The sequence below is a fragment of the Phyllobates terribilis genome, unplaced genomic scaffold, assembly GCF_046119375.1.
Source record: "Phyllobates terribilis strain yellow unplaced genomic scaffold, ASM4611937v1 Scaffold_416__1_contigs__length_1633014, whole genome shotgun sequence".
NCBI lineage: Eukaryota > Metazoa > Chordata > Amphibia > Anura > Dendrobatidae > Phyllobates > Phyllobates terribilis.
The window spans coordinates 993911-1021817 of NW_027363176.1; the positions used below are offsets into that span (position 1 = coordinate 993911).

Below are 27907 nucleotides of genomic sequence, written 5' to 3' on the forward strand. Positions count from 1 at the left end.
AATGGTGCGATAGGCTCGCCCTGGGGACAGAGTTCCTCAGGTCGTCCTCAAGTGCAGTCAATAGGCGCTGTGCAAATCCGCAGTCCCAAAAAGTGTGCAAAGATGTTTCCTCCACGAAGGGGCACCTTGGGCAGTACCGGGTCTTGCACAGGTTCCGGGCATGCATGAATGACCGGACGGGCAGTCCGCCCTGAATCGCCATCCACGACAAGTCCTTGTGCCCGTTGGTCAGCCTGTCAGACGACACATTTGTCCACACAGTCTCCAGCGTGTCCTGGTGAAGTCCTGTGATGTTCTCCACGTCATCCTTGGCTCTGATTAGCTTGTGGATAGTTTTGGGCTTCCACAAGTCGGGCTTGAGTCCCTCCAGTTGATGCTCCCCCACAAATCGAACGACGTCTCCGTAGAACCATGGCGTCGTCCAGTTGTAGGGGAAGGAGCTGTCCCACTTGTCCCAGCCGAGTCGCCTCCAAAGAGGAAGCAGGAAGAAGTGAGACATGGACCTGCCCGCGGAGCCATTCTTGACTTGCAAAGTCCGGCGGACACAATCACACACAAAAGAGGATCGCAGGAGGGTGGGGATATCTGGAACGCCCTTCCCACCCTTGCGAGGCTCCTTGTACATGACGGCCCGCCTGACTCTGTCCATCTTGGATCCCCAGACAAAGTGAAACACTGTCTTGGTAATGGCCCTGCACACAGTGACGTGTGGGGGCCAGGCCTGCGCCGTGTACTGCAAGACGGGCAGGACCTCATTACGCAGGACGAGTGCCTTACCCTCACAAGTGAGGTGTCTGAGGCTCCAGAGTCCGATCCGTTGCTTCACCTTGGCCAAGCGTTCTTGCCAGGACTTGAGGGCCGCTCCTTCCTTCCTGAACCAGACTCCCAGCACCTTGAGGAAATCCGGTTGAATGTTGAAGGGGAAGGGGGCAGAGGAGGCCGGCTGCCAATCCCCGAAGAGCATGGCTTCCGACTTCCTGCAGTTGACTTTGGCCCCTGAAGCCCGACCGAACCTCTCACACGTCTGGACGAGGGCGTCGACTGAACCACGATCAGCGCAGAAGACGGTGACGTCGTCCATGTAGAGCGAGCACTTGACCTCGTGTCGTCCCGGACCCGGTGCGGTGATCCCTCTGATCTCTCCATTCTGCCGGATAGCCTCTGCGAAGAGTTCTATAACACAAACAAAAAGAAGAGGTGATAGAGGGCAGCCTTGTCTGACCCCAGAGAGGACAGGGAAGGGGTCAGTCTTCCAGCCGTTCACCAACACCGAGCTGTGGATATCAAAATACATCAGACGGACATACGAACAAAACATGTTACCCAAACCTAACCGGTGCAGAGCTCGGCCCATGAACTCGTGGGAAACCCGGTCGAAGGCCTTCTCCTGATCCAAGGAGACCAGGGCCGCGTGTGCGCGGCGGACCTTGATGTACTCGACCGTGTCCCGCACGAGAGCGAGGCTGTCTGCGATGCGACGTCCAGGGATGCCGCAGGTCTGGTCCGGGTGGATGATCCGTCCGATGACCGTCTTAAGTCGTGTCGCCATCGTCTTGGCCAGGATCTTGTAGTCCACGTTGAGCAGAGTGATGGGACGCCAATTCCTCAGGTCGCACCTCTCTCCCTTCCGCTTGTACAGGATCGTGACCATTCCTTCCCTCAAAGATGGAGGCATTCTACCCTCCACCACCATCTCCTCGTACAGGTCCAACAGGTCCGGACAGATGAGGTCTCCCAGCGCTACATAGAGCTCCGCTGGAAGACCATCACTGCCCGGGGTCCTGCCGGTCCTAAAGGATTTAGCGGCAGAGAGCAATTCGCCCACCATCAGAGGTTTGTCCAAGGCTGCCGTGCCTGCAGGATCAAGATGGTTAGTGATACCTGACAGGAACTTATCAGCAGCGTCGGGGTCGGTAGTCTTGTGGGAGTAGAGTTCGCTGTAGAAGTCGCTGACGACCCTCATCACGTCCTCCTTCCCACGTCGCATGTTTCCGCTCTCGTCTCGCAGCTCGTTCAGGGGCGTGTGACCGGCATGAAGTTTCCTGAAAAAGAATGAGTTACATTTCTCACCCTTCTCCAGATTCTCCACTTTGGAACGGAAGACGATTCGCTTGGACTCCTCCTCAAAGTGCCTTTTCAGGCTCTTCTTGGTCTCCTCCAGCTCCTCCCTCACGTCCCAGCCGCAGTGAAGAAGGTCCTGCAGCGACCGCAGCTCGCGCTGCAGCCCTCTGAAGTCCCTCCTCTTCTCACACGCCTGTTGTCGACCCTTGGCCTGAAAGAAACAGCGAAACTCAAGTTTAACATATTCCCACCAATCAGAGACTGTTTGGAAGCTACCCTTGTAGGACTGCCACATTGCGTAGGCTGCTCTCAGCTCCTCCACGACTTCATCCTGAGCCAGCAGAGCACAATTCAGCTTCCAGGAGCCGGGGCCGGACGGAAAACCGTCGCCGAGGACACCTTGTAAGTGAATGGCTCTGTGGTCGGAGAAGAAGCAGGAGACCATCGAGTGCCTACTCTGCCTGACTGCCCGAGAGGTGAACACAAAGTCAATCCTGGAGCGGAGTGAGCCATCGGGTCGGCTCCACGAATAGTTCGTGGAGCCTCTCCCCATGGAGCCCACCACGTCCTGAAGAGAGGCCTCGGTTACCATCTCGATGAGCAGCTTGGACGTGATGTCCAACTTGGCAGATGTGCCAGAACTACGACCATCCTCCTCGATGGGGCAGTTGAAATCCCCGGCCATCACTAAGGTCCTGGTGGTGGCAAGCTGAAGCCGCAGGGTCTGGAAAAGCTCCAAACGCTCATTCTTCAGTGGGGACGCATACACGTTGATGAACCTGACAGGTTCTCCCGCCCAGTTGCCATCTACAACAAGAGCCCTGCCGCAGATGAGCTCCTGGACGGACTCAAGCGTGAATGCGCCCCCCCTGATCAGAATTGCGACCCCCGCAGACTTGCAGTCACCCCCACCGGACCAGTAGGATGGACCGTGGGACCACTCCCTGGCCAGATGTTTGAAGGACCTAGAGGAGGGAAGGGAACATTCCTGCAACATATAAACATCACACAACTGGGAAGTAAGGAAGGCATAAATAGTCTGACGTCTGAACTTGTCCTTGATGCTCCTGACATTAATGGAAAATAAGTTAATATTAGCCATCATGTAGGGAAAAAAGAAAAAGTTAGCGCAGGCAATACACCTTAGTTACCACTCCGGTCGGGTGGTCCCTCGTCGGTGTTGACTGCTGGTGACGGGATCACCAGCAGGCCCTCTTCCTCCATCTGGTCAAGCAGCGCGGCCTCGATCTCGGCGACCACCAGTTCCTCCTCTTCTGGCTCGGCCACCAGGGTCTCAACCATGTGCTCCATCTCTTCTGGCTCAGGGAGGGTATCCTCCTTTTCGCCTACGAAATCCAGAATCTTCTTTTTGGAGGATTCAGTAGCAGGGCTGTCCTCCACCTTCCTCTTTCCCCGGGTTGGAACTGGGGAGACAAGAAGGGGAAAATCCTCCTCGGAATAGATAGCGGCGGGTGGAGGAAAGGTTAATTCCACCGCTACCATGGTCTGGGGAGGGAGAGTGGCTGCCGGGGCAGGGGAAAGGACACCTGCTGAGGAGTAGGGGAAGGAGGAAGAGGAAGTGGAATCCTCAGCAGGGGTGGCCGGGGTGGGGGGGGATTGGACGGGGGTGGCAGGGGGAGGGATCGAGAGAGGGGTGACAGAACTCTTACCCTCCTTTGACTTTTTCTTCTGCTTCGGAGCTGCTGGGACCGTCGCTGGGGCTTTGGCCACCGACTCCTTGACCGCTTTGGCCTTGGTCGTCTCGGCCTTGGCCGCTGGGGCCTTGGTCGTCGCGTCCTTGACCTTCACAGGCCTGGTCATCGGGGCCTTGTCCTCCGTAGCTGGGGTCGTCGCAACCACCGATGCCCAGGATCTCTCACGCTTGGGGCAATCCTTGTACAGATGAGCCGCCAGCCCACACAGGTTGCAGGACGTCTTCTTCGGGCAGTCCTTCGAGCTGTGTCCCGTCACTCGACAAATCCTGCAGGCATCCTCCTTGCAGTCCTTCATCTCGTGGCCGTTCTTGCTGCATCTCCTGCAGTTCCACGGCATGTCCGGGTAATAGATGAGGCCGTAGGAGTTGCTCAGGGAGAATGTCGGGGGCAGGTGCCGAAGTCCGTCTGAGTACGCCAGGTCCCTGTGAAGTCTAACGGTCACCGACCACTTACCTGTCCAGAAGCCGAGTCCATTCAGGATGTGAGAAGGTTCCTTCACAACCAAACAGAAGCGTCTCAGGAAGGTACAGATGTCTTGGCCTGGGGTGTGCGGGTTGCGCATGGAGACCGTGATCCTCCTTTCGTCCCTCTGGATAGGGCAGCTACCTGTAAAGGCAGAGAAAGAATTATCTGGTCCTTTTGCGCTTACCATTTCCCAGAACCTCCTGCAGGTGTTCACAGTGGCGAAGGTGACGAAGAAGATCCCCGTCAAGAAGGTCTGGATGCTGAGGGTGTCCGACCTGGAGAAGCCTCGATCCAGCAGCATCTTCTGGCAGAACACGTCCGAGGACATGTCCGGCACCCTCCCATCCACTTCCTTCAGCTTCAGGGCCACCGTCTGCCGCATCCATGGCTCCAGGGCTGGAGCTTCGTGGCGGGGCTTCTGGGGTCCCTTCTGCTGGCCAGTCGTGGAGGCAGAGTCCTTGGGGTCAGAATCGGCTCCTGGCTGGGCCCTCCTGGCTGTCCCCTGCTCCAGGCTCTTCTTTTCGGCCTTCCTCGCAGCGCTTGCCATGGCTTTCCTCCTGCAGTTACTTCTTGGAGCTGGATCTGGAACTTTTCCCGGAATGGGTGGAGCTATGCAGATTCTTCTCCCGTCGTGTTCTGGACAAATTCCCCGAAAGGTCTTTGTCTCGATGATTTTCTTCCTCGAAGATTCCACAGGACAGCCCGATTCTTCTCCGAGTCTTCGTCTTCTTCTGGATTCTTTAGAGCTTCTTCCTCCCACCGATATCCGCCTTCCTTCTCCGATGTCAGCTGGGCTCCGAAGCTCTTCTCCTTCCGAGTTCGATCGCTCTCGTCAAGTGTAGATCGTAGCTCTTGTGTTCTTTTAAGAACAGATACTACACTTGATCTTAGCCAAAAGGCCGAGAAGCGATAACCAGAATTGGTTTCAAACTACGGAGCCACCCAAGGATCCTGAAAAGTCCATTTGTGGAGATGAGCTCCTGGACTCCCGTTAAGAAGACATGTTGTCAACCTCTAGATCCCTTACATGCCTGCACTTTTCGGCTTGCTGCTGCTGCAATCCACGCGTTTTAGATCTGCATAACTCCACCTCTTTAAACACAGCACCTTCACCCCCTGCTGTTCCCACCCGCCTCAACACCGTTGGAAGGGAGGAGAACCAATTAAGGCGGGGGGTGGGGTGGAACGAGCAGCTGTCTACCCTTAGCAGGAGGGCTCCTGATTACATACCTCTCCTGCTGCTGCTGCTGCTGGCTGTCCAGCAGCAGACTGAAGGTGGCTGCTGCTGTGCACAGGTATATAAAGGCTCAGAGCCTATTATGACACGCGCAGCCAGCGTTCCATTGCCACATTCCATCTACTGCAGGCAGGATACCTGGCTGGCTGAATGTCGCTGAGAAGCTCACAGAGACCGCCATAAGCAACAGTTTAACAGAATGCCACAGACTAATCAACCAAACTTTTTGGGTTGGGTTCTCTTTTATAGTCTGCAGGCATTAAATGAAAGAAGTCAGTGTTCCAGCAGAAGGAGACAACGTTTCAGAAAAGGCATTGTAGCAAACCAAAAAAGAAATTTTAAGCGCAGCAGAGTAACCAGCGCACATACCTGTTAGCTCAGGTGAGTTTAAAAGGCTGCTGTTGATAACAAGGGCATTTGCTAAATAGATGGTGTGTGTGCAACAATATACTGAAAGGTCAATTATATTGTGCAGCTTATCTCACCACCTGTAGTTATTTAGGTGAAAGCTCCAAAATGCTTGCCTAATATGTCTGTTTATCCAAAAGGAAGTAAAAAGGGAGAGCTAGAAAGATAGCATTGCATCACATTACATGGCAATGCAATGCACAGTTGCTGAAGTTGAACCAAAATGAGCTTGTAATCTGGCTTCTGCAACTTTGAACATGAAAAATCCAATGAGGAGAAGAAAAGCAAAGCCAAAGAGTCCATCCCAAAATCCGACAAACAAGCAAAATGAACAAAAAACATTGAATTCAATTCTTTCTGATTTTAGAAACTGCATTAAAGAAGGGGTGCACCGGTCCTGGAGATACTGCAATACCAGGTCAATGCGTGGAGTGGACAGAGCAAGCTCTTTTTCCATCTCCCTGTTCTAAAAATCCATTTACTATATGGTCCCCAGATAGGGGACGTATCAGATATTAAACTGATAAGAACAGATTTTTTTTTTTTTTTTTTGAAAGCCCGAATTCGTGTACAAAACCCGAGTGCGCTTAAAAAAGTGACAAGTGCCACAAAAAAAGTGCACTAGGATGCTGGTCTTCTTGAAACCCTCTCCAAAAGGAGAAGGGTCCCCCAAACCATTCCCCGTCCCTCCGAGCCAAAAGGCCACAGCGAGGAACAGGGACAAAAAGCCACCTCCAGCCGAAGCCAGAGGCGACCCAATCTTACCCCCAGCACCTGCCCGAGTTCTCACCCGAGCAAGGCACTGGGAGCCAAAGACTGTGCTCCCCTCCCGGAAGAGGGGAGCCAACAACGCTCTCCTCCCGAAAGAGGAGAGCCAGGGGGGTTCAGGGGGGAGCGGAACCTGATGGCCACACACTCCCCCCCTAGACCTGCCAAGAGAGGAACCCGTAAGGGAACCGCATCCCGACAAAATCCTAGTAGGACGTAACACACGTGAATAAGTGGACACACAGTGACAAAGAAATTAAATAAATATATAAGAACAGATACTACACTTGATCTTAGCCAAAAGGCCGAGAAGCGATAACCAGAATTGGTTTCAAACTACGGAGCCACCCAAGGATCCTGAAAAGTCCATTTGTGGAGATGAGCTCCTGGACTCCCGTTAAGAAGACATGTTGTCAACCTCTAGATCCCTTACATGCCTGCACTTTTCGGCTTGCTGCTGCTGCAATCCACGCGTTTTAGATCTGCATAACTCCACCTCTTTAAACACAGCACCTTCACCCCCTGCTGTTCCCACCCGCCTCAACACCGTTGGAAGGGAGGAGAACCAATTAAGGCGGGGGTGGGGTGGAACGAGCAGCTGTCTACCCTTAGCAGGAGGGCTCCTGATTACATACCTCTCCTGCTGCTGCTGCTGCTGGCTGTCCAGCAGCAGACTGAAGGTGGCTGCTGCTGTGCACAGGTATATAAAGGCTCAGAGCCTATTATGACACGCGCAGCCAGCGTTCCATTGCCACATTCCATCTACTGCAGGCAGGATACCTGGCTGGCTGAATGTCGCTGAGAAGCTCACAGAGACCGCCATAAGCAACAGTTTAACAGAATGCCACAGACTAATCAACCAAACTTTTTGGGTTGGGTTCTCTTTTATAGTCTGCAGGCATTAAATGAAAGAAGTCAGTGTTCCAGCAGAAGGAGACAACGTTTCAGAAAAGGCATTGTAGCAAACCAAAAAAGAAATTTTAAGCGCAGCAGAGTAACCAGCGCACATACCTGTTAGCTCAGGTGAGTTTAAAAGGCTGCTGTTGATAACAAGGGCATTTGCTAAATAGATGGTGTGTGTGCAACAATATACTGAAAGGTCAATTATATTGTGCAGCTTATCTCACCACCTGTAGTTATTTAGGTGAAAGCTCCAAAATGCTTGCCTAATATGTCTGTTTATCCAAAAGGAAGTAAAAAGGGAGAGCTAGAAAGATAGCATTGCATCACATTACATGGCAATGCAATGCACAGTTGCTGAAGTTGAAGCAAAATGAGCTTGTAATCTGGCTTCTGCAACTTTGAACATGAAAAATCCAATGAGGAGAAGAAAAGCAAAGCCAAAGAGTCCATCCCAAAATCCGACAAACAAGCAAAATGAACAAAAAACATTGAATTCAATTCTTTCTGATTTTAGAAACTGCATTAAAGAAGGGGTGCACCGGTCCTGGAGATACTGCAATACCAGGTCAATGCGTGGAGTGGACAGAGCAAGCTCTTTTTCCATCTCCCTGTTCTAAAAATCCATTTAATATATGGTCCCCAGATAGGGGACGTATCAGATATTAAACTGATAAGAACAGATACTACACTTGATCTTAGCCAAAAGGCCGAGAAGCGATAACCAGAATTGGTTTCAAACTACGGAGCCACCCAAGGATCCTGAAAAGTCCATTTGTGGAGATGAGCTCCTGGACTCCCGTTAAGAAGACATGTTGTCAACCTCTAGATCCCTTACATGCCTGCACTTTTCGGCTTGCTGCTGCTGCAATCCACGCGTTTTAGATCTGCATAACTCCACCTCTTTAAACACAGCACCTTCACCCCCTGCTGTTCCCACCCGCCTCAACACCGTTGGAAGGGAGGAGAACCAATTAAGGCGGGGGGTGGGGTGGAACGAGCAGCTGTCTACCCTTAGCAGGAGGGCTCCTGATTACATACCTCTCCTGCTGCTGCTGCTGCTGGCTGTCCAGCAGCAGACTGAAGGTGGCTGCTGCTGTGCACAGGTATATAAAGGCTCAGAGCCTATTATGACACGCGCAGCCAGCGTTCCATTGCCACATTCCATCTACTGCAGGCAGGATACCTGGCTGGCTGAATGTCGCTGAGAAGCTCACAGAGACCGCCATAAGCAACAGTTTAACAGAATGCCACAGACTAATCAACCAAACTTTTTGGGTTGGGTTCTCTTTTATAGTCTGCAGGCATTAAATGAAAGAAGTCAGTGTTCCAGCAGAAGGAGACAACGTTTCAGAAAAGGCATTGTAGCAAACCAAAAAAGAAATTTTAAGCGCAGCAGAGTAACCAGCGCACATACCTGTTAGCTCAGGTGAGTTTAAAAGGCTGCTGTTGATAACAAGGGCATTTGCTAAATAGATGGTGTGTGTGCAACAATATACTGAAAGGTCAATTATATTGTGCAGCTTATCTCACCACCTGTAGTTATTTAGGTGAAAGCTCCAAAATGCTTGCCTAATATGTCTGTTTATCCAAAAGGAAGTAAAAAGGGAGAGCTAGAAAGATAGCATTGCATCACATTACATGGCAATGCAATGCACAGTTGCTGAAGTTGAACCAAAATGAGCTTGTAATCTGGCTTCTGCAACTTTGAACATGAAAAATCCAATGAGGAGAAGAAAAGCAAAGCCAAAGAGTCCATCCCAAAATCCGACAAACAAGCAAAATGAACAAAAAACATTGAATTCAATTCTTTCTGATTTTAGAAACTGCATTAAAGAAGGGGTGCACCGGTCCTGGAGATACTGCAATATCAGGTCAATGCGTGGAGTGGACAGACCAAGCTCTTTTTCCATCTCCCTGTTCTAAAAATCCATTTAATATATGGTCCCCAGATAGGGGACGTATCAGATATTAAACTGATAAGAACAGATACTACACTTGATCTTAGCCAAAAGGCCGAGAAGCGATAACCAGAATTGGTTTCAAACTACGGAGCCACCCAAGGATCCTGAAAAGTCCATTTGTGGAGATGAGCTCCTGGACTCCCGTTAAGAAGACATGTTGTCAACCTCTAGATCCCTTACATGCCTGCACTTTTCGGCTTGCTGCTGCTGCAATCCACGCGTTTTAGATCTGCATAACTCCACCTCTTTAAACACAGCACCTTCACCCCCTGCTGTTCCCACCCGCCTCAACACCGTTGGAAGGGAGGAGAACCAATTAAGGCGGGGGGTGGGGTGGAACGAGCAGCTGTCTACCCTTAGCAGGAGGGCTCCTGATTACATACCTCTCCTGCTGCTGCTGCTGCTGGCTGTCCAGCAGCAGACTGAAGGTGGCTGCTGCTGTGCACAGGTATATAAAGGCTCAGAGCCTATTATGACACGCGCAGCCAGCGTTCCATTGCCACATTCCATCTACTGCAGGCAGGATACCTGGCTGGCTGAATGTCGCTGAGAAGCTCACAGAGACCGCCATAAGCAACAGTTTAACAGAATGCCACAGACTAATCAACCAAACTTTTTGGGTTGGGTTCTCTTTTATAGTCTGTAGGCATTAAATGAAAGAAGTCAGTGTTCCAGCAGAAGGAGACAACGTTTCAGAAAAGGCATTGTAGCAAACCAAAAAAGAAATTTTAAGCGCAGCAGAGTAACCAGCGCACATACCTGTTAGCTCAGGTGAGTTTAAAAGGCTGCTGTTGATAACAAGGGCATTTGCTAAATAGATGGTGTGTGTGCAACAATATACTGAAAGGTCAATTATATTGTGCAGCTTATCTCACCACCTGTAGTTATTTAGGTGAAAGCTCCAAAATGCTTGCCTAATATGTCTGTTTATCCAAAAGGAAGTAAAAAGGGAGAGCTAGAAAGATAGCATTGCATCACATTACATGGCAATGCAATGCACAGTTGCTGAAGTTGAACCAAAATGAGCTTGTAATCTGGCTTCTGCAACTTTGAACATGAAAAATCCAATGAGGAGAAGAAAAGCAAAGCCAAAGAGTCCATCCCAAAATCCGACAAACAAGCAAAATGAACAAAAAACATTGAATTCAATTCTTTCTGATTTTAGAAACTGCATTAAAGAAGGGGTGCACCGGTCCTGGAGATACTGCAATACCAGGTCAATGCGTGGAGTGGACAGAGCAAGCTCTTTTTCCATCTCCCTGTTCTAAAAATCCATTTAATATATGGTCCCCAGATAGGGGACGTATCAGATATTAAACTGATAAGAACAGATACTACACTTGATCTTAGCCAAAAGGCCGAGAAGCGATAACCAGAATTGGTTTCAAACTACGGAGCCACCCAAGGATCCTGAAAAGTCCATTTGTGGAGATGAGCTCCTGGACTCCCGTTAAGAAGACATGTTGTCAACCTCTAGATCCCTTACATGCCTGCACTTTTCGGCTTGCTGCTGCTGCAATCCACGCGTTTTAGATCTGCATAACTCCACCTCTTTAAACACAGCACCTTCACCCCCTGCTGTTCCCACCTGCCTCAACACCGTTGGAAGGGAGGAGAACCAATTAAGGCGGGGGGTGGGGTGGAACGAGCAGCTGTCTACCCTTAGCAGGAGGGCTCCTGATTACATACCTCTCCTGCTGCTGCTGCTGCTGGCTGTCCAGCAGCAGACTGAAGGTGGCTGCTGCTGTGCACAGGTATATAAAGGCTCAGAGCCTATTATGACACGCGCAGCCAGCGTTCCATTGCCACATTCCATCTACTGCAGGCAGGATACCTGGCTGGCTGAATGTCGCTGAGAAGCTTACAGAGACCGCCATAAGCAACAGTTTAACAGAATGCCACAGACTAATCAACCAAACTTTTTGGGTTGGGTTCTCTTTTATAGTCTGCAGGCATTAAATGAAAGAAGTCAGTGTTCCAGCAGAAGGAGACAACGTTTCAGAAAAGGCATTGTAGCAAACCAAAAAAGAAATTTTAAGCGCAGCAGAGTAACCAGCGCACATACCTGTTAGCTCAGGTGAGTTTAAAAGGCTGCTGTTGATAACAAGGGCATTTGCTAAATAGATGGTGTGTGTGCAACAATATACTGAAAGGTCAATTATATTGTGCAGCTTATCTCACCACCTGTAGTTATTTAGGTGAAAGCTCCAAAATGCTTGCCTAATATGTCTGTTTATCCAAAACGAAGTAAAAAGGGAGAGCTAGAAAGATAGCATTGCATCACATTACATGGCAATGCAATGCACAGTTGCTGAAGTTGAACCAAAATGAGCTTGTAATCTGGCTTCTGCAACTTTGAACATGAAAAATCCAATGAGGAGAAGAAAAGCAAAGCCAAAGAGTCCATCCCAAAATCCGACAAACAAGCAAAATGAACAAAAAACATTGAATTCAATTCTTTCTGATTTTAGAAACTGCATTAAAGAAGGGGTGCACCGGTCCTGGAGATACTGCAATACCAGGTCAATGCGTGGAGTGGACAGAGCAAGCTCTTTTTCCATCTCCCTGTTCTAAAAATCCATTTAATATATGGTCCCCAGATAGGGGACGTATCAGATATTAAACTGATAAGAACAGATACTACACTTGATCTTAGCCAAAAGGCCGAGAAGCGATAACCAGAATTGGTTTCAAACTACGGAGCCACCCAAGGATCCTGAAAAGTCCATTTGTGGAGATGAGCTCCTGGACTCCCGTTAAGAAGACATGTTGTCAACCTCTAGATCCCTTACATGCCTGCACTTTTCGGCTTGCTGCTGCTGCAATCCACGCGTTTTAGATCTGCATAACTCCACCTCTTTAAACACAGCACCTTCACCCCCTGCTGTTCCCACCCGCCTCAACACCGTTGGAAGGGAGGAGAACCAATTAAGGCGGGGGGTGGGGTGGAACGAGCAGCTGTCTACCCTTAGCAGGAGGGCTCCTGATTACATACCTCTCCTGCTGCTGCTGCTGCTGGCTGTCCAGCAGCAGACTGAAGGTGGCTGCTGCTGTGCACAGGTATATAAAGGCTCAGAGCCTATTATGACACGCGCAGCCAGCGTTCCATTGCCACATTCCATCTACTGCAGGCAGGATACCTGGCTGGCTGAATGTCGCTGAGAAGCTCACAGAGACCGCCATAAGCAACAGTTTAACAGAATGCCACAGACTAATCAACCAAACTTTTTGGGTTGGGTTCTCTTTTATAGTCTGCAGGCATTAAATGAAAGAAGTCAGTGTTCCAGCAGAAGGAGACAACGTTTCAGAAAAGGCATTGTAGCAAACCAAAAAAGAAATTTTAAGCGCAGCAGAGTAACCAGCGCACATACCTGTTAGCTCAGGTGAGTTTAAAAGGCTGCTGTTGATAACAAGGGCATTTGCTAAATAGATGGTGTGTGTGCAACAATATACTGAAAGGTCAATTATATTGTGCAGCTTATCTCACCACCTGTAGTTATTTAGGTGAAAGCTCCAAAATGCTTGCCTAATATGTCTGTTTATCCAAAAGGAAGTAAAAAGGGAGAGCTAGAAAGATAGCATTGCATCACATTACATGGCAATGCAATGCACAGTTGCTGAAGTTGAACCAAAATGAGCTTGTAATCTGGCTTCTGCAACTTTGAACATGAAAAATCCAATGAGGAGAAGAAAAGCAAAGCCAAAGAGTCCATCCCAAAATCCGACAAACAAGCAAAATGAACAAAAAACATTGAATTCAATTCTTTCTGATTTTAGAAACTGCATTAAAGAAGGGGTGCACCGGTCCTGGAGATACTGCAATACCAGGTCAATGCGTGGAGTGGACAGAGCAAGCTCTTTTTCCATCTCCCTGTTCTAAAAATCCATTTAATATATGGTCCCCAGATAGGGGACGTATCAGATATTAAACTGATAAGAACAGATTTTTTTTTTTTTTTTTTTTTTTTAAAACCTATTCAGGTTAAAATTAAAGTCCACTCCACAGTCCTCTTCTCCCCAAAGGGAGACAAGACGTGGACTCCAACTTAAATCATCATCAGGTTTTGGTACTTTTAATGTCAGAAAAAAAAATTACAAAAATACAACAATACTTTCAAAGAAAGAAATGTTTCAGAACCTGAATGGATACCAAAAAAATAAAAATTAAATTATAACTGTATTAACAACAGTAATAACATCAAGTAAAATACTTGTAACCATTATCAAAAGCATGAACCCCAACCCAACTCAGAACCTTAAGGGACAAATCTTCAACCCTTGATGCTGAAAAAACTTGTTTCGATACACCATCTGGTATTCTATATTTCACACAAAAAACATTTTTATCTCTTATTAGTTCTTTCCTAACATTCTCTATAAGATAGTCCAAACGTTTCTCATCATACAACTTACGGTACAACCGGTTAAAATATTCTGCATTCTTTATAAACATAGGTTGTTGAAAAACAACTATATTTTCTTCCATTGCCACCTCCACTTCCTGTTCCTTTCTCTTTTCTTGCTTTTTAACCTTACCACGGCCAGTTCCCTGACTTACACCTCCCATTTCACTCTCTACCCTATCCCCCCAATCTACTCTTGTTTTCTCCATCTCCCTCTGCACTCCTACAGGTTTGCTTTCTTTTCCCTTTACCACCAACACCTTTTCTACACTTTCCTCCTTTCTCTCTACCAAAACCTTTTTAACCACTACCTCCTTCTCTTTATTTCTTTTCCTCTTTGGGCAATTCTTAAAAACATGCGTATCTTCCTGACACAAGTTGCACTTCCTCCGATCTTTACAATCCTTTGACTCATGATCACCTTTTTTGCAAAAACCACATACACCACCCGAACAATTTTCCTTTCCATGCCCGTATTGACGACAAACTCGACAAAAAGTGGGTATACCACTGAAAAAAATATCACCATTTATATTACCCAACTTAAACCTAGCTGGGGGAAGCAACACAGTCCCCTGCTCATCTTCTTTGAAACGGACCAAAAATTTCCACTTCGAAGTCCAAAAACCAAATTCATTATAAATCTTCCCTTTTGGTGTTACTGACAAACAAAAAAACTCCAAAAATGTAAGAACATCCTCTTCGTCCACCAATGGAGAGTACATTTTAACAATGATCCATTTATCTCTAACGGGGAAGTGTGGCATTACACTTATCCCCTCCATTCTTTTATCCTGGCTTGCAGTCATTTTCCTTGGATATCCTTCAAAAAAAACTTTGTCAACAAAAACTATATCATAAACACCCCTCCTGGGGTAGTCCATTATCGCCAACACTTCTTCTGTCTTCAAACCAAAAAGATCCACAAGAACTTAACTCATCACATACCTAAAATCCTTTTGATCTCGAAAGTTCTCCTGAACAACAAAACGAATAGAATTCTGCACCTTAGCGAATTCAGGCACATGATCTTCCTCTCCTTCATGTGATGCTGCAGACATCTTCTTCACAAACAGGTTCTCTTCTTCTCAATAGAAACCTTCAACACCGAAGTGCCAGGTAGATGATCGCCTCCCGTTGCCCGGGGACTAATCCGACTCCCTAATAGCAGCAGGGAGGTGAAGCCCTGCTGAAAAACAGAGCGATCCCCCCAGGCCAAGGAGCCGGGTACCCCGAGCACCTCTCAGCCAAGACCAAGGCAGCAGCCGCTAGATCACTGCACTTGATCTTAGCCAAAAGGCCGAGAAGCGATAACCAGAATTGATTTCAAACTACGGAGCCACCCAAGGATCCTGAAAAGTCCATTTGTGGAGATGAGCTCCTGGACTCCCGTTAAGAAGACATGTTGTCAACCTCTAGATCCCTTACATGCCTGCACTTTTCGGCTTGCTGCTGCTGCAATCCACGCGTTTTAGATCTGCATAACTCCACCTCTTTAAACACAGCACCTTCACCCCCTGCTGTTCCCACCCGCCTCAACACCGTTGGAAGGGAGGAGAACCAATTAAGGCGGGGGGTGGGGTGGAACGAGCAGCTGTCTACCCTTAGCAGGAGGGCTCCTGATTACATACCTCTCCTGCTGCTGCTGCTGCTGGCTGTCCAGCAGCAGACTGAAGGTGGCTGCTGCTGTGCACAGGTATATAAAGGCTCAGAGCCTATTATGACACGCGCAGCCAGCGTTCCATTGCCACATTCCATCTACTGCAGGCAGGATACCTGGCTGGCTGAATGTCGCTGAGAAGCTCACAGAGACCGCCATAAGCAACAGTTTAACAGAATGCCACAGACTAATCAACCAAACTTTTTGGGTTGGGTTCTCTTTTATAGTCTGCAGGCATTAAATGAAAGAAGTCAGTGTTCCAGCAGAAGGAGACAACGTTTCAGAAAAGGCATTGTAGCAAACCAAAAAAGAAATTTTAAGCGCAGCAGAGTAACCAGCGCACATACCTGTTAGCTCAGGTGAGTTTAAAAGGCTGCTGTTGATAACAAGGGCATTTGCTAAATAGATGGTGTGTGTGCAACAATATACTGAAAGGTCAATTATATTGTGCAGCTTATCTCACCACCTGTAGTTATTTAGGTGAAAGCTCCAAAATGCTTGCCTAATATGTCTGTTTATCCAAAAGGAAGTAAAAAGGGAGAGCTAGAAAGATAGCATCGCATCACATTACATGGCAATGCAATGCACAGTTGCTGAAGTTGAACCAAAATGAGCTTGTAATCTGGCTTCTGCAACTTTGAACATGAAAAATCCAATGAGGAGAAGAAAAGCAAAGCCAAAGAGTCCATCCCAAAATCCGACAAACAAGCAAAATGAACAAAAAACATTGAATTCAATTCTTTCTGATTTTAGAAACTGCATTAAAGAAGGGGTGCACCGGTCCTGGAGATATTGCAATACCAGGTCAATGCGTAGAGTGGACAGAGCAAGCTCTTTTTCCATCTCCCTGTTCTAAAAATCCATTTAATATATGGTCCCCAGATAGGGGACGTATCAGATATTAAACTGATAAGAACAGATACTACACTTGATCTTAGCCAAAAGGCCGAGAAGCGATAACCAGAATTGGTTTCAAACTACGGAGCCACCCAAGGATCCTGAAAAGTCCATTTGTGGAGATGAGCTCCTGGACTCCCGTTAAGAAGACATGTTGTCAACCTCTAGATCCCTTACATGCCTGCACTTTTCGGCTTGCTGCTGCTGCAATCCACGCGTTTTAGATCTGCATAACTCCACCTCTTTAAACACAGCACCTTCACCCCCTGCTGTTCCCACCCGCCTCAACACCGTTGGAAGGGAGGAGAACCAATTAAGGCGGGGGGTGGGGTGGAACGAGCAGCTGTCTACCCTTAGCAGGAGGGCTCCTGATTACATAGCTCTCCTGCTGCTGCTGCTGCTGGCTGTCCAGCAGCAGACTGAAGGTGGCTGCTGCTGTGCACAGGTATATAAAGGCTCAGAGCCTATTATGACACGCGCAGCCAGCGTTCCATTGCCACATTCCATCTACTGCAGGCAGGATACCTGGCTGGCTGAATGTCGCTGAGAAGCTCACAGAGACCGCCATAAGCAACAGTTTAACAGAATGCCACAGACTAATCAACCAAACTTTTTGGGTTGGGTTCTCTTTTATAGTCTGCAGGCATTAAATGAAAGAAGTCAGTGTTCCAGCAGAAGGAGACAACGTTTCAGAAAAGGCATTGTAGCAAACCAAAAAAGAAATTTTAAGCGCAGCAGAGTAACCAGCGCACATACCTGTTAGCTCAGGTGAGTTTAAAAGGCTGCTGTTGATAACAAGGGCATTTGCTAAATAGATGGTGTGTGTGCAACAATATACTGAAAGGTCAATTATATTGTGCAGCTTATCTCACCACCTGTAGTTATTTAGGTGAAAGCTCCAAAATGCTTGCCTAATATGTCTGTTTATCCAAAAGGAAGTAAAAAGGGAGAGCTAGAAAGATAGCATTGCATCACATTACATGGCAATGCAATGCACAGTTGCTGAAGTTGAACCAAAATGAGCTTGTAATCTGGCTTCTGCAACTTTGAACATGAAAAATCCAATGAGGAGAAGAAAAGCAAAGCCAAAGAGTCCATCCCAAAATCCGACAAACAAGCAAAATGAACAAAAAACATTGAATTCAATTCTTTCTGATTTTAGAAACTGCATTAAAGAAGGGGTGCACCGGTCCTGGAGATACTGCAATACCAGGTCAATGCGTGGAGTGGACAGAGCAAGCTCTTTTTCTATCTCCCTATTCTAAAAATCCATTTAATATATGGTCCCCAGATAGGGGACGTATCAGATATTAAACTGATAAGAACAGATACTACACTTGATCTTAGCCAAAAGGCCGAGAAGCGATAACCAGAATTGGTTTCAAACTACGGAGCCACCCAAGGATCCTGAAAAGTCCATTTGTGGAGATGAGCTCCTGGACTCCCGTTAAGAAGACATGTTGTCAACCTCTAGATCCCTTACATGCCTGCACTTTTCGGCTTGCTGCTGCTGCAATCCACGCGTTTTAGATCTGCATAACTCCACCTCTTTAAACACAGCACCTTCACCCCCTGCTGTTCCCACCCGCCTCAACACCGTTGGAAGGGAGGAGAACCAATTAAGGCGGGGGGTGGGGTGGAACGAGCAGCTGTCTACCCTTAGCAGGAGGGCTCCTGATTACATACCTCTCCTGCTGCTGCTGCTGCTGGCTGTCCAGCAGCAGACTGAAGGTGGCTGCTGCTGTGCACAGGTATATAAAGGCTCAGAGCCTATTATGACACGCGCAGCCAGCGTTCCATTGCCACATTCCATCTACTGCAGGCAGGATACCTGGCTGGCTGAATGTCGCTGAGAAGCTCACAGAGACCGCCATAAGCAACAGTTTAACAGAATGCCACAGACTAATCAACCAAACTTTTTGGGTTGGGTTCTCTTTTATAGTCTGCAGGCATTAAATGAAAGAAGTCAGTGTTCCAGCAGAAGGAGACAACGTTTCAGAAAAGGCATTGTAGCAAACCAAAAAAGAAATTTTAAGCGCAGCAGAGTAACCAGCGCACATACCTGTTAGCTCAGGTGAGTTTAAAAGGCTGCTGTTGATAACAAGGGCATTTGCTAAATAGATGGTGTGTGTGCAACAATATACTGAAAGGTCAATTATATTGTCCAGCTTATCTCACCACCTGTAGTTATTTAGGTGAAAGCTCCAAAATGCTTGCCTAATATGTCTGTTTATCCAAAAGGAAGTAAAAAGGGAGAGCTAGAAAGATAGCATTGCATCACATTACATGGCAATGCAATGCACAGTTGCTGAAGTTGAACCAAAATGAGCTTGTAATCTGGCTTCTGCAACTTTGAACATGAAAAATCCAATGAGGAGAAGAAAAGCAAAGCCAAAGAGTCCATCCCAAAATCCGACAAACAAGCAAAATGAACAAAAAACATTGAATTCAATTCTTTCTGATTTTAGAAACTGCATTAAAGAAGGGGTGCACCGGTCCTGGAGATACTGCAATACCAGGTCAATGCGTGGAGTGGACAGAGCAAGCTCTTTTTCCATCTCCCTGTTCTAAAAATCCATTTAATATATGGTCCCCAGATAGGGGACGTATCAGATATTAAACTGATAAGAACAGATTTTTTTTTTTTTTTTTCTCCTCAGACGAGGAAATTCCACAGTCTATGGAAACCAGACAAAGGAAAATTCCATCAAAACAGCTGCGTCAAATCCAATACGCAATTTGCTGTCCCCATCATCATCGGAAATATTTATTTCATATTTCAAAACAACAATAACAAAAATCAAGAGGTACTAACAATATATCTCCACTTTTTAACTTTCCATATTCCCTCCGCATCCACTTCCCCTCTCCTCTTTTTGTCCCATAGGAAACACACATACATCTTCCCCAAAATCACCTTCACACTATCCTTTACAGCAATTTCCTTCCTTTTAAACACATACACATTCCTCAGATCCCATAACACTTCCTTTATACATGCAAGCATCAACCACAAGACTCTTTCCTTCGTCCCATCACATATTCCCAAACCAAACATAAACAACTCAAAAGACAACAAATTCACACCACACAATTCTTTACACAAAGGCCCCATTCTCCCAATCACATCTCTAGCATACTGGCAATTCCAAAAAACATGCAACACACTTTCCCTTCCACCACAGCCATTTCTTGGACACATTTCACTCCTCACCAAACCTCTATTCCTCTGAAACTCTCTCACAGGTAATACTCCATGTAAAGACTGCCACACAACTTCACTCTGTTTGTTGGTCATACCACTCATCCGCACTTTCTTCCAAACCTTCTGCACATCACCACCCCTAACCATATTTATTCCACATTCTACCTCTCTACATTCAATCATCCTATACACAGCCTTCTTATTCTCCAGCAATCTCACATCTGCATCACACAGTTCATACCTCACCAAAAACTTATAAACCCACACATACCATACAGGCACCTCAAAAGCAATCGGACATCGCAAATCCCTTTCTTGCCACTTTAAACGAAACAAATACGCTCCAAATAAATACCTACACATAGATGAAAACTTTCCATCCGCCCTAATCACTTTCAAAACAAACACAACGATATTCACACCAAAAAACACGTCCAAATTCGGAAAACCCAAACCACCTTTTTCCACTCTTTTAACCAAAATTTCTCTCCTAGCTCTCTCCATTTTCGAGTTCCACAAAAAAACAAATAAAATTCTATTCAAGCTTCTCATACACATATATCCTGGTGGAAATACTACCGCAATATATAAAAATATTGGCAACACCACACTCTTAACAATTAAAATCTTCCCAAAAAAGGATAAACTCCTCAATTTCCAAAAATTCAACTTCTGCTCAACTTTTCCTTTCGCATCATCCCAACTTTCTTTCCCATCCAAACTCTCTGAAAACTTCACACCCAAAACTTTAATAGGTCCATTCACTACATTCACACCTACATCCCTACTTAAACTTCCGCCTCCAAAACCCTTACACTCACTCTTTTCCCAATTCACTTTAAACGCAGATGCACCACAAAAAATAGACACTAACAACTTCACCCGCCTCACCGAACATTCAGAATCACATAATACACACACGTCATCCATATAACCACTCACCTTCCATTCTTTTCCTCCACCTCCCGGCACTTGCACACCACGAATTACCTTATCTTTCCTCAGCATACACAACAATGGCTCAATTGCACAAATAAATGCTACAGGGGACAAAGGACACCCCTGTCGCACACCCGAAAACACATTCACTTTCCTACCCACATACCCATTCATTAAAACACAGCTATAAACACCCGCATACAAACTTCTCACTCGCCCAACAAAATCAGCCGGAAAACCCATTTTTAACAACACTCTGAACAAAAAACCATGCGACAACCTATCATAAGCCTTTTCAAAATCCAAACTTAACAAAAATACACTCTTCTTACGACCCATGCAATCCCATAGACAATCTCTTAACATACACACACACTCATGAATCCGCCTCCCAGGTACCGCACAACACTGCTCATCCCCAATCACACTCTCTATCACATCACGCATCCTATTAGCCATAAGTTTTGCATAGATTTTATAATCACAATTAAGTAACGTTATTGGCCTCCAATTCCTCAGACTTTTCAAATCCCCTTTCTTAGGAATTAACACAACCAAACCTGCACGCATACTCTCAGTCACCTCCATGTTTCCCCACATATACTTACATACATCCACAAAGTCCTTACCAATCACACCCCACATCACACGATAAAATTCTACTGGGAGGCCATCCTCCCCCGGCGTCTTATTCAAAGCCATACTACACATAACCTTCCATACCTCATCACCAGTCACCTCACCCATCACTCTCTCTCTTTCTGCTTCACTCAACTTACTCTCTAACACACTCAAAACATCATTCTCCAAACATTCATCCCTCTGTTTCACTGCATACAGATCCTCATAAAACTTAGCCACCTCTTCACACATATCCTCTCCACTCACCTCACTTCCATCTGCTCCATACACCACGCTCATACTCTGTTTCTTTCCAAAAACTTTTTTAAAGAAAAACCGAGAACATTTCTCATCCTGCTCCATCTTATCAATCTTTGCCCTAAACACTATGCTTCTCCCTCTCTCCAACAAAAACTCACTAATCTCCTTTTTTACCTCTAAAATATCCTCCTCCACCTCAACTCCTCCTTCCCTTAACTTATACAAAACGCTCAACCGCGCGTTCAGTTTAACAAAACTCTCTCTTTTAATTGCTGCATACTTGTATCCTAAATTTTTAAAGAACATTTTTGTTTGTTTCTTCACCCAGTCCCACCACTCACAAACATTCCTGAACTCATTTTTATGCTTACACCATTCTTCATACCGCCTTTCATACTCCTTTCTCACATCTTCATTCTCTAACAGTTTAACATTTAACTTCCACAATCCTCTCCCAAACACTCCATCAACTTTTATATCCAACTCACACAACATACACACATGATCTGAAAAAAGAACGTTTTCCTGCCTATAATTAACAGAAACCATATTTTTAGAAATAAAACAATAATCCAATCTGGATTGTACCCTACCACTCTCAGAAAAGAAAGTGTTCAACAAAGGATTCATGTTACACACGCGCTGCATATCACACAACCCAAAATCATTCACTAACTCCAATAATGCTTTCCCAGACACATCCACATTCACTCTCCCCACATCACAGTTCATATCACCCACAATTACCACAGGTATTCTTCCTGGAACAAAAAGCTTAATTTTTTCAAATAAATTTTTGCGCTCATTTTTTTCAACTGGCGCATAAACATTAATAACACAAAACTTTACATTCTTGTATACAAAATTAGCAAGGATACATCTCCCCACCTCAATAACCAAATAATCACTCAAAACAACCTCCCTTCCTTTAACCAAAATACCCACACCATCATTCTTATTACATGCACTCCCCGACCACACAGACGCTCCATAAGACCATTCATCCCCTTTCACACCATCCACTACCCCACATTCTTGTAAACAAAAAATAGATGCATTTTGCATAGCTAAAAACTCAAAAATAGCAGCTCTTCTTACTTTACTTTTAAACACTCTTACGTTTTGGGACACTATGGTAAATCCCATAATACTTCTACTCCTTCACCAATTACACAAAGAAATAGCCTTTGGCCTAAACCAAAGCTCACAAGAGGACAAAAAGAAAAAACATTTACAATATTATATGGTGACACTATCCAGCACCACCACTATCCTCCTCCGCCATCAGAACAGAACAGCTGGTTTCCGACCCGCTGGCTTCACCAGCCACACTCCTCATTCTGGCAGTTCTGATCTTCCTCTGAGGCTCACTAAAATCTGCATCATCACTGCCCCCACCATCCTCCCTACGATTCTTCTTTGCACCCCTATCATCCTCCGAAGAAAAATCTTCAATGTTTTCAGGACCCGAAGGGTGTTCAGGACTGTCGGGTTCCGAGATTTGCACTTCACATCCTGTTGCGTCCATTGCCTCTCCAAAAGTCATCATCTCAGGCAGCTCTGCTTCCACCACTTTCCTAGATATTCTCGCAGACACTGCCTTTTTCTCCACCTTTGCCACTTCCCTCCAGAACTCCTTTTCTTCCCTCCGCTTCTTCCTCATTTCTTCAGCAGAAGAAGAACATGGTCTCAGGGACACCTCCTCTGGCGCCGTAGAGGGAGAGGCTCTACCAGTTTCCCGCCTCCTTCCCTCTCTCTCCTCCCTCTCCAATCTTTCCAGCACTTTCAGTGCGCTTGCCATCTGCCTCCTCTCCAGCTCCTCCTCCTTCTGTTCTTTATCAGAACGTCTAGGTGCACTCATAGGACAGTCCTTATACATGTGATCACTACTCCCACAGACATCACAGGACTTGGCCTCTGGACACTGGTTGGCCATATGCCCCTCCTTTCTGCAATTTCGGCAACACTGCCCTTTAAGGCATGTTACCATGGTATGTCCGAAAGAAAAGCATCTACGGCAAAACATGGGCTGGCCTGGGTAAAAGAGGAAACCTCTATGGCCTGCAACGGAAAAATTTGATGGAGGGTGTCTAAAGCCCCCCACACTGTCAGGATCCCTTTTCAATTTCACACGGAATTTATACTGGCAGTTAAAGATTCCTAGACAATTGACTTGCTTCACTCCCTTCCGCACATATTCACAGTAGCGAGAGAGGAAGCACTCCAGCAGCTCAGGGTCTGTAAAAGGGTTATAGACAGTCACAGTCACCTCCTTTTCTTGCAGACCAAACAAAGGTTCCCATCTAACTCCTTCCAAGCAGGGGTCACTAGAGTGACCACGGAGCCATTCAAAGACATTAAGGCAAACATCCTGGTCCATAAAGGTAACGTCATAATTACCTTGACGTGAAAATTCGTTGACACTGAAGATCTCAGAACGTCTTGCTCCAGCTTTGCCTTCAACGATGTCTTGGACAATGAAAACCACGTTGTTCTTGTTCTGGTCAGATGGATCCACGGACAAACGGATGGTGTTCTTCACAAAAGACATCTTGGATTCTGTCGGTATGGAATACCACAGGAAAAAGCAGAAAATCCTCCACAAAAGGGTCCGGATTCCTCCAGGAGACTCGCACCAATCAAGGTACAGTCATACGATCTTAGCCAAAAGGCCGAGAAGCGATAACCAGAATTGGTTTCAAACTACGGAGCCACCCAAGGATCCTGAAAAGTCCATTTGTGGAGATGAGCTCCTGGACTCCCGTTAAGAAGACATGTTGTCAACCTCTAGATCCCTTACATGCCTGCACTTTTCGGCTTGCTGCTGCTGCAATCCACGCGTTTTAGATCTGCATAACTCCACCTCTTTAAACACAGCACCTTCACCCCCTGCTGTTCCCACCCGCCTCAACACCGTTGGAAGGGAGGAGAACCAATTAAGGCGGGGGGTGGGGTGGAACGAGCAGCTGTCTACCCTTAGCAGGAGGGCTCCTGATTACATACCTCTCCTGCTGCTGCTGCTGCTGGCTGTCCAGCAGCAGACTGAAGGTGGCTGCTGCTGTGCACAGGTATATAAAGGCTCAGAGCCTATTATGACACGCGCAGCCAGCGTTCCATTGCCACATTCCATCTACTGCAGGCAGGATACCTGGCTGGCTGAATGTCGCTGAGAAGCTCACAGAGACCGCCATAAGCAACAGTTTAACAGAATGCCACAGACTAATCAACCAAACTTTTTGGGTTGGGTTCTCTTTTATAGTCTGCAGGCATTAAATGAAAGAAGTCAGTGTTCCAGCAGAAGGAGACAACGTTTCAGAAAAGGCATTGTAGCAAACCAAAAAAGAAATTTTAAGCGCAGCAGAGTAACCAGCGCACATACCTGTTAGCTCAGGTGAGTTTAAAAGGCTGCTGTTGATAACAAGGGCATTTGCTAAATAGATGGTGTGTGTGCAACAATATACTGAAAGGTCAATTATATTGTGCAGCTTATCTCACCACCTGTAGTTATTTAGGTGAAAGCTCCAAAATGCTTGCCTAATATGTCTGTTTATCCAAAAGGAAGTAAAAAGGGAGAGCTAGAAAGATAGCATTGCATCACATTACATGGCAATGCAATGCACAGTTGCTGAAGTTGAACCAAAATGAGCTTGTAATCTGGCTTCTGCAACTTTGAACATGAAAAATCCAATGAGGAGAAGAAAAGCAAAGCCAAAGAGTCCATCCCAAAATCCGACAAACAAGCAAAATGAACAAAAAACATTGAATTCAATTCTTTCTGATTTTAGAAACTGCATTAAAGAAGGGGTGCACCGGTCCTGGAGATACTGCAATACCAGGTCAATGCGTGGAGTGGACAGAGCAAGCTCTTTTTCCATCTCCCTGTTCTAAAAATCCATTTAATATATGGTCCCCAGATAGGGGACGTATCAGATATTAAACTGATAAGAACAGATACTACACTTGATCTTAGCCAAAAGGCCGAGAAGCGATAACCAGAATTGGTTTCAAACTACGGAGCCACCCAAGGATCCTGAAAAGTCCATTTGTGGAGATGAGCTCCTGGACTCCCGTTAAGAAGACATGTTGTCAACCTCTAGATCCCTTACATGCCTGCACTTTTCGGCTTGCTGCTGCTGCAATCCACGCGTTTTAGATCTGCATAACTCCACCTCTTTAAACACAGCACCTTCACCCCCTGCTGTTCCCACCCGCCTCAACACCGTTGGAAGGGAGGAGAACCAATTAAGGCGGGGGGTGGGGTGGAACGAGCAGCTGTCTACCCTTAGCAGGAGGGCTCCTGATTACATACCTCTCCTGCTGCTGCTGCTGCTGGCTGTCCAGCAGCAGACTGAAGGTGGCTGCTGCTGTGCACAGGTATATAAAGGCTCAGAGCCTATTATGACACGCGCAGCCAGCGTTCCATTGCCACATTCCATCTACTGCAGGCAGGATACCTGGCTGGCTGAATGTCGCTGAGAAGCTCACAGAGACCGCCATAAGCAACAGTTTAACAGAATGCCACAGACTAATCAACCAAACTTTTTGGGTTGGGTTCTCTTTTATAGTCTGCAGGCATTAAATGAAAGAAGTCAGTGTTCCAGCAGAAGGAGACAACGTTTCAGAAAAGGCATTGTAGCAAACCAAAAAAGAAATTTTAAGCGCAGCAGAGTAACCAGCGCACATACCTGTTAGCTCAGGTGAGTTTAAAAGGCTGCTGTTGATAACAAGGGCATTTGCTAAATAGATGGTGTGTGTGCAACAATATACTGAAAGGTCAATTATATTGTGCAGCTTATCTCACCACCTGTAGTTATTTAGGTGAAAGCTCCAAAATGCTTGCCTAATATGTCTGTTTATCCAAAAGGAAGTAAAAAGGGAGAGCTAGAAAGATAGCATTGCATCACATTACATGGCAATGCAATGCACAGTTGCTGAAGTTGAACCAAAATGAGCTTGTAATCTGGCTTCTGCAACTTTGAACATGAAAAATCCAATGAGGAGAAGAAAAGCAAAGCCAAAGAGTCCATCCCAAAATCCGACAAACAAGCAAAATGAACAAAAAACATTGAATTCAATTCTTTCTGATTTTAGAAACTGCATTAAAGAAGGGGTGCACCGGTCCTGGAGATACTGCAATACCAGGTCAATGCGTGGAGTGGACAGAGCAAGCTCTTTTTCCATCTCCCTGTTCTAAAAATCCATTTAATATATGGTCCCCAGATAGGGGACGTATCAGATATTAAACTGATAAGAACAGATACTACACTTGATCTTAGCCAAAAGGCCGAGAAGCGATAACCAGAATTGGTTTCAAACTACGGAGCCACCCAAGGATCCTGAAAAGTCCATTTGTGGAGATGAGCTCCTGGACTCCCGTTAAGAAGACATGTTGTCAACCTCTAGATCCCTTACATGCCTGCACTTTTCGGCTTGCTGCTGCTGCAATCCACGCGTTTTAGATCTGCATAACTCCACCTCTTTAAACACAGCACCTTCACCCCCTGCTGTTCCCACCCGCCTCAACACCGTTGGAAGGGAGGAGAACCAATTAAGGCGGGGGGTGGGGTGGAACGAGCAGCTGTCTACCCTTAGCAGGAGGGCTCCTGATTACATACCTCTCCTGCTGCTGCTGCTGCTGGCTGTCCAGCAGCAGACTGAAGGTGGCTGCTGCTGTGCACAGGTATATAAAGGCTCAGAGCCTATTATGACACGCGCAGCCAGCGTTCCATTGCCACATTCCATCTACTGCAGGCAGGATACCTGGCTGGCTGAATGTCGCTGAGAAGCTCACAGAGACCGCCATAAGCAACAGTTTAACAGAATGCCACAGACTAATCAACCAAACTTTTTGGGTTGGGTTCTCTTTTATAGTCTGCAGGCATTAAATGAAAGAAGTCAGTGTTCCAGCAGAAGGAGACAACGTTTCAGAAAAGGCATTGTAGCAAACCAAAAAAGAAATTTTAAGCGCAGCAGAGTAACCAGCGCACATACCTGTTAGCTCAGGTGAGTTTAAAAGGCTGCTGTTGATAACAAGGGCATTTGCTAAATAGATGGTGTGTGTGCAACAATATACTGAAAGGTCAATTATATTGTGCAGCTTATCTCACCACCTGTAGTTATTTAGGTGAAAGCTCCAAAATGCTTGCCTAATATGTCTGTTTATCCAAAAGGAAGTAAAAAGGGAGAGCTAGAAAGATAGCATTGCATCACATTACATGGCAATGCAATGCACAGTTGCTGAAGTTGAACCAAAATGAGCTTGTAATCTGGCTTCTGCAACTTTGAACATGAAAAATCCAATGAGGAGAAGAAAAGCAAAGCCAAAGAGTCCATCCCAAAATCCGACAAACAAGCAAAATGAACAAAAAACATTGAATTCAATTCTTTCTGATTTTAGAAACTG

The 27907-nt window shown here is 46.3% G+C and overlaps 11 non-coding genes and 2 pseudogenes across 11 annotated transcripts; all 13 read right to left on the reverse strand.

The window, feature by feature from the left end:
- Positions 1 to 5074: 5074 nt before the first annotated feature.
- On the reverse strand, positions 5075 to 5152 carry LOC141227302 (U2 spliceosomal RNA; annotated as a pseudogene).
- A 1115-nt stretch (positions 5153 to 6267) lies between these two features.
- Positions 6268 to 6449, reverse strand: LOC141227269 (U2 spliceosomal RNA). The gene has a single exon (XR_012294342.1). It is a non-coding gene; the product is annotated as a U2 spliceosomal RNA (small nuclear RNA).
- Positions 6450 to 6819: 370 nt separating this feature from the next.
- Positions 6820 to 6971, reverse strand: LOC141227284 (U2 spliceosomal RNA; annotated as a pseudogene).
- Positions 6972 to 8085: 1114 nt separating this feature from the next.
- LOC141227645 (U2 spliceosomal RNA) lies at positions 8086 to 8276 on the reverse strand. Its single transcript, XR_012294632.1, has one exon. It is a non-coding gene; the product is annotated as a U2 spliceosomal RNA (small nuclear RNA).
- Positions 8277 to 9391: 1115 nt separating this feature from the next.
- On the reverse strand, positions 9392 to 9582 carry LOC141227106 (U2 spliceosomal RNA). The gene has a single exon (XR_012294214.1). It is a non-coding gene; the product is annotated as a U2 spliceosomal RNA (small nuclear RNA).
- A 1115-nt stretch (positions 9583 to 10697) lies between these two features.
- Positions 10698 to 10888, reverse strand: LOC141227646 (U2 spliceosomal RNA). Its single transcript, XR_012294633.1, has one exon. It is a non-coding gene; the product is annotated as a U2 spliceosomal RNA (small nuclear RNA).
- A 1115-nt stretch (positions 10889 to 12003) lies between these two features.
- Positions 12004 to 12194, reverse strand: LOC141227647 (U2 spliceosomal RNA). Its single transcript, XR_012294634.1, has one exon. It is a non-coding gene; the product is annotated as a U2 spliceosomal RNA (small nuclear RNA).
- Positions 12195 to 13309: 1115 nt separating this feature from the next.
- Positions 13310 to 13495, reverse strand: LOC141227161 (U2 spliceosomal RNA). Its single transcript, XR_012294259.1, has one exon. It is a non-coding gene; the product is annotated as a U2 spliceosomal RNA (small nuclear RNA).
- Positions 13496 to 16348: 2853 nt separating this feature from the next.
- Positions 16349 to 16539, reverse strand: LOC141227014 (U2 spliceosomal RNA). The gene has a single exon (XR_012294126.1). It is a non-coding gene; the product is annotated as a U2 spliceosomal RNA (small nuclear RNA).
- A 1115-nt stretch (positions 16540 to 17654) lies between these two features.
- On the reverse strand, positions 17655 to 17845 carry LOC141227004 (U2 spliceosomal RNA). Its single transcript, XR_012294117.1, has one exon. It is a non-coding gene; the product is annotated as a U2 spliceosomal RNA (small nuclear RNA).
- Positions 17846 to 18960: 1115 nt separating this feature from the next.
- Positions 18961 to 19148, reverse strand: LOC141227221 (U2 spliceosomal RNA). The gene has a single exon (XR_012294312.1). It is a non-coding gene; the product is annotated as a U2 spliceosomal RNA (small nuclear RNA).
- Positions 19149 to 25303: 6155 nt separating this feature from the next.
- Positions 25304 to 25494, reverse strand: LOC141227648 (U2 spliceosomal RNA). The gene has a single exon (XR_012294635.1). It is a non-coding gene; the product is annotated as a U2 spliceosomal RNA (small nuclear RNA).
- A 1115-nt stretch (positions 25495 to 26609) lies between these two features.
- LOC141227650 (U2 spliceosomal RNA) lies at positions 26610 to 26800 on the reverse strand. The gene has a single exon (XR_012294636.1). It is a non-coding gene; the product is annotated as a U2 spliceosomal RNA (small nuclear RNA).
- Between the last annotated feature and the right edge of the window lie 1107 nt (positions 26801 to 27907).